Raw genomic sequence first — 6,740 nt, 5'->3', positions numbered from 1 at the left:
TAAATATTCTTATAGAAACATCACATGTAATATATTGACTCTACTACATTCCAAATGAAAATAAAAGTGATTCAAATTCCATAGAATCACAGATCTGCAGAATAATTTAGGTTGGAAAGGACCTCTGAGGGCCATCTAGTCCAGCCTCTCCAGTTTGCTCCAAGCAGGGCTAGCTTCAAAGTTACATCACGTAAACAAAAAAGGTTTCCAAACACTAACTGCTCATATAATTGCTTGTTTTACACTGACGCTCATTTAATAGCTTTGCGACATTTTTACAATGAGACATAATTTCTTGTAGTACAGCAACTACGTTGTTGCCATAAAACAACACAAACACCCTACTCAGATGGCAGGCACAGTTAACAATCAATTACATGTGCATATGTATTGGTACACATGTGCACTGAGGAGACCCACAATGAATTATCCTGTCCTACAGCTGCAAGGTGGAACTGGCACTGTTAGTTCCACTTGCTGTTTCTACCAAGGAAGAGGAGTAGGTAGGAGTAAGAAAGGCAATTTGCTGCCATGCATTTCCCCTTGAAAAAGTGAGAGGCAAATGTTCTCAGCTAACTGAGATTTAAGGAAGCCTGACTTTCTAAGGTGCAGCTCACAGCACTTATGTTATCATTTTGGGCTTGCTAGAATGACGGCTGTCATGTTGTGTGATAATATTTGCAACAAACAGGTGGAAGCCTTGTTGCTGTGCTGTTAGTTAGCAACAGAATACCATGATACAGCTAATTAATCACGTTGCAAATTTGTCTCAAAATTTAAAAAAAAAAGCTCTGGCCCATCAGATTAAACAGCAAAGATTCATTCATTTATTGCTGCATAAAAAAGACCTACTTTCCTAGCCCAGGCAGCAAAAGGAAACTGAATACACTTTTCTTCTGCCCCTGAACTCCTACCAGATTCACAGGATAAGCCTTAATTTTGTATTTGCTTCCTAGTACTGTAGTTGTTAGAGATGTCACTCAAGATGTATTTTATGTAGGAGCAACAGCACATGTTCCCGCCTGGCAGAATTTGGATTATTCATGCCCATATTGCAGTGAATTTCGCAGGCTCTACAAAAACACGTCTAAATTGGCAAGCTTTCCAAGGCTTGGTCTTGCATCTTATGTACTTTGCAAGAGAAGGGAAGGTGCCATCTTTCAAGTACCCATATTGAGACTTCCTGTGATGAGTGACTCCTATGAATAATTGATTTAAGTGTCCAGGATATCTCAGACAATTGGTAATAAGATGTGACCGCTTCCACCTCAATGTTATTGGAAGAAATGAGACAACTCTTACTCTATACAAACGGATATGAAATCACTAAATGGTCTCAACCTAAATTAAACTGCATCTACTTCTCAGACTGAGCTCACCACTGCAGGACGAAAATTTCCCTGTGATCAGATGTCAATACCAAAACCTACAAATTGCATCTTTAGGGAAACAGTCTCAGTAGAAAACACATCTACAGATGGCAGTGGAAATTTAGATACATTATTACTCATGGGGGTCTTATTACTCCTGGTGGTCTTACTCAGACGGTGCTGATAGACGTTGGGTGCACGAATGGTACAGTGCACGTGAAAACTTCCAAGATTTCTGTTCATGCCGCACCACTTGTCTACACAGAAGACACGAGTCTTGCGCGGCTGTCAGGCCTAGACTTTTCTATCACTTAGCATACCAGCACTGAAAGAGTAGAGGAGGAATTACTCATATATTTCATAAAAAGCAGAATCTATGTTTATGTAATTTTATACGGTTGAAAGATAAACACAGATGTTGCATTTGCAGATATGATATTTATAACACTATTTTATCAGTTGTGCTGTGCTTCAGACATGGAAAAACATTGTCTATTTGTCTTAATAGACTGTAGATCAAAAAAAAAAATTCTTACAGATTTTAAAAGGTTTCTTGACAAAATGTAAATTTTCATACATTTAGTTAGTCAAAGTTATGAGACTAGAGAAAAAGATTACATAAAAAGTCATCTTTCAGATGACTAAAAATAGCTTGCGTTTTTTAAGCAAAATATTTTGAAGACTTTTCATGAACACAAAGTATTTTCTGGCTGTGATTTGCACACAGAAATCTTGTTTTCCACTAGTTTTGTGTTTTAGAAATGTGGTCCAAAGCAAACTGGAGAAACTCCTTGCTAACAGATAATATTGCAGAGGCAAGGCCCTCTGCTTTTATAACTAAAGTCATCTGGTTTTCAGATACCAGGTGGGAGCAAGGGAGCGGTTTTTGAGCCACTTTGCTTCTGGTGGGAAAATTTAATTAAGAGAAAGTATGATTTCTCAGGGTTTGTGTCTTCTTCTGATAATTCATATATACATGCACTTACAGAACCATAAAAGGCCTCCAGTGGTCATCTATTCCACCTCTCTGGCTGAGGCAGGACAACCAGTACCTCTGCGAGGCAGCTGTTCAGTTAGCCTTCCTAAAAAACTCCAGTGATAGAGTTTCCACCACCTCCTCAGTCGCCCTGTATGTTGAAGAATGCAAAAAAGCCTTAGATGTCCACCATAGCATGAAATGAATCATACACTGGAAATGTCTATAAAGGGAGATTTGTCTGATTAGCTGAGATACTGACATTTATTGCTGATGTCAGGATTTTGGCCGAATAGAAGCCATTCTATCCTTCCCACAGAACTGAAATAAATTCAAATCAAATCACGCTGTGATGCCCAGCATGGCTGGCACGCTGCTAATCAGCTTTCTTCCAGTTTTAACATGAAGGTTGTCAGGCTTACTTCTCTGATTCTTAATATGATAGCAAGCTTTGCTTCTTTCTTTCCTGGATTTCTCTATCTTATTTTTAGCTCATTTTTTTCCTTTATATGCTAAAATGCTTTTAAGCAGGGAAGGAACCTGCTTTTCATGCTACTGTTTCGTCTTCTGAAATACACTTAAAACCACATTTTTGGGCAGCAATATTTTCTTTGCCCTAGCTATGACAGGAGAACATCACCATTTACAGTCTTTGATGCTTGTCCTTTTTGTGATCCATTTTATTTATTTTGTATTTAATTCATGTCTACAATAACTATGGACAGTTTTTCCTGTCGTTTTCCTGACTCCCCACTACAGTAACTCCTTTGGGAATTTTACATGAGTCATTTAGCAATGTGTGCTAGTAGAACACCATAGTTACACTGTATGAATTAATTTTCATCTTTGGGAGTAAGAAAGAATGGAAGCGTTGATTCTCTTTCAATTTCAACCTTCAAATCAGCTGGCTGAAACCCCACTGCTGGAGGATGGTGCGATATTATGTCATGAATCACAGGACTCTGTTCTGAACTTAGTAAATGACATATGCCATTGGCATTTATCACACCTAAGGTGTATTCCAATAAAACTCCTCTCCACAGTCTCCTCAACCTTTGCCCACGCTACCCCAGGAGACCAGATTCAGCACTGATAAAATCCACTAATCTAGGCATCTTACTTTACAAATGGATTTGCCTTGATATCTTAGAAGAAACAGAAGGAAACCTCCCTGCTTAAAGTGTGCCAGTAAAGAAGAAAAATGGAGTTTGCCAGTTGTAGTGGAAGAGATCTGATGCTCTGGGAACTCTGCTTTCCCCACAGATCCTCTGATGAGTGCGTTTTTTCCTCTCAGTTTCCATACTTTAAAATTTGCTTTCTAAGATCAAGTGAACTTTTTTTGCCAGAGGAAAGGGAACTTCCGGGGTAGATTCTCTCCAGTGCTGCATGGCATTTACCACAGAAAGCTTACCCAGAGGTAAGATGCAAAGGCTCAAATCACCTGACTGCTACTAGTACTGAACAAAAGACCTGCTCACTTTTTTATTGCATTCCCTTAAGCAGCCTTTGGCAGAAATGCTCAAGAGATCTTCTGACAGATGGAGACTACAGTTGTCATCCTTAGCAAGAACAAGCGTGTATGGCTTGTACCTTGATAATCCTGCCCTCTACCCATATTTCACCCTTCTGTCTTTTCTTCTTTCAACTGACTGTTGCCTTGACAATCCCTCCTGTTTACATGTTGCCTCAATGACTTAACGTTTCAATTGGTCAAGAATATCCTTCTCAATAAATCTAGACCTAATCAAACACGTCTACATGCATTACACCCACTTCATATGCAAAAGCTTTATGCAGTCCTTAAGACCTCCTGAAAAGTAGCTGACTGAAGAAGGCACCCAGGTTTTCAACTTGTGCATCCCCCTCCTTATCAAGCTTTACACCAGAGTACTGCTTCGCAATGTTCCTAGAGCCTTCACCTGCCAAGATTAGAAATAGGAAATGATTCCTGGAGACACTGGGATAATGCTGGGGTCTGCGGGGAAAGGGATGTGAGGGAGCTGGAGTGACCTTGAGACAGAAGTCACAACAGGCCTGACAGTAAAGCCAGCAAGTGGTGCAACAAAGCAACCTGCTGCTATTGCCTACATTCCCTCTTTTGGGTCCCTTTCTCTCCTTGATTGACAGAGAAAGCAGCAAGAGAGAGGTGCTTGAGGTGAACTCAAAAGTCAAGTTCAGGGAGGAAAACTGGTAAAGAAAGCAGAGACCAAGATGCTCAGCTACTACAGAAGGGAGGCAGGAAGGAGGTCCTAGACCCTGCTCCAGAGACTTTCCCCTCCAGTGAGGGACACCATGCCAGCAGGAAGGGAGCACAGCCATGGACCCTAGCCCTGCTTTTCACCTGTGGGACAAGTCCAGTCTCACCAGTTGGGAACCATTACTCGAGAGGTTTTTAGTTCCCTTAAATACCCATTGTCAGTCCAGTGCCCAGGGCTGGCATTCCAACCAGCCAGTCTGTCTAATCCCCTTCAAAATCCATGCTGTTTTTGCCCTCAGCAACAACAAATGCCAGAGACAGCAGTCTGGACAGAAGAAATGGAACATTCTTTCTTAACTCTGCTTCTGCCTGTGTTTTCAATCCCACAAAAAAATGTATGAGATTTCCCTCAACAATTTTACTATTTAGTATTTAAATTACAGCAATGCTTTTGCTTACGTACAAACACCAGTCTCTGTTCCCAAAGGAGTATTTAGTTTAAAAGTCATTCTGTGTGTTTAGATTGCCAGATAGGCTAATGAGGACATTTTTATCATTTTCTGGGGACTGGATCCTGCGACTCCAAGGCTGCAGCCTTGCAGTGCTCTGTCACACCCCTGTGGGGTAAGATCCACGCTGTCATCCCAAGAGGCCTTAGCAGCTGTCATCTTCTCTCATCTGCAGTCCTGAAGTGAACAGAATCCTAATGAATCAATGCAGAAATGATTAATGGGTGTCAGGAAACAACCTTCTAGTGTCTCTTGGAAGCTTGCAAAGTTAGGAACTCAGTGTGGAAAAAAGTAAAATCCTCTCCAAAGCATAGGAAGCCATGGAAGAGCACCTTTTAAAGGAATTATAGCTGGTAAGAGATTTCCACTTTTTCCCCATACTCGGTACAACCAAATTTCTTGTTTTAGAACATTTTTCAGGAAAAATACCTCCAAAAGTCTAAGGATTCCAAAACCACATTCTGACGTATTGCACTTGGCAAAAACTAACTACACCTTGTTGCAGTAAAACTTCCACTTTTTCTCTCAGTTGTTCGTGATCAGACTATAAGCTAATTTGCTGTTTCGGAATGCCCAGCTGCCAATTAAAGCAAGGTGGACTCTTCCCACCCACCCCCAGCCAACATGTACTCTTCTTTTGATCATAAGACTTCAGGCTGTCTTACTTAACCAGTCCTACAGTTTCTCACAGGGTATTTCAAGGCCTGATCCTTGCACCCTGTCCTGACAAAATGTCTGATCTTGCTTTTGATGTTCTACATATCTCTCATTTGGCTGCTTTTCATCAGGTCAACCCCTGGCACTTGTATTCACAGCACAGGTCTCAATGAACCTTTAGCTTGCTTCTTGCACAGCTGCCCATGCGTTCATTCCCTACCAGCCTGGATGTGTTATACCTTTGCTTCAACGACTTTCTCCTCTTTCACAGCGACACCTACAAGAACTGAGTCATGGTAACATATATAAGCATATTTAGTATCTAAAGATAAACAGAGACCTGTTCAAACACAGCACACATACCTCAGCAGCACGACTCCCTTGCTGCAACCTCGTGGTGTTGTGTCACACCCTCGTGTTGTCAGATCCACTGGAGATTGTGTGCTCCTTGGGGCAAGGAATATGTCATTTTATTCTGCGCTGCATGGAGCCTAGCAAACTTAGGCACCGCGCAACGGTAATTAATGGTATCAACTGAAGATCTCTGCTGCTGCAGACAGGTACCACCTCCACCCATTCAACTGTGCCTGCTGCAAGGCAGCTCTGGCTAGGCTGGGGCTGAGGAGCGTTCGGCACAGCACGGGGCTCCTAATGGCGCAGGGCTGGACAGGGCCGAAGGGAAGACCGTGGCCTGTGGCGTGTTGCCTCAGGCAGGCTGCTGCCAGGCTGCCCCTGGGAGAGCAGACCCAGACCTGGTGGTGCCCCACGCAGCCTGGCGAGGGACGGCAGGATGCCCTCGCCTTGCCGCACAGCATGACCCTACTTCGGACCCAGCCGGACACCCACAGACCAGGTACCGGGGAGCAGAGCCGGCTGTTTTGTTCTGGGCACGCTCCACCAACGTAACATTTTGCATCAAGCTGGGGGGGAGGGAAGGAAAAACGAGGAGAAAAATCCCCAAAGAGGAACTAGGCAGAAGCACATGTTCCTCTCACTGCCGCTCCCCGGTCTAGCCTGGCCTCGTGGCCGAG

Source organism: Pygoscelis adeliae, unplaced genomic scaffold (assembly GCF_000699105.1).
Source record: "Pygoscelis adeliae isolate BGI_AS28 unplaced genomic scaffold, ASM69910v1 Scaffold26, whole genome shotgun sequence".
Taxonomy (NCBI): Eukaryota; Metazoa; Chordata; class Aves; order Sphenisciformes; family Spheniscidae; genus Pygoscelis; species Pygoscelis adeliae.
This window is presented reverse-complemented; position numbering follows the sequence as displayed.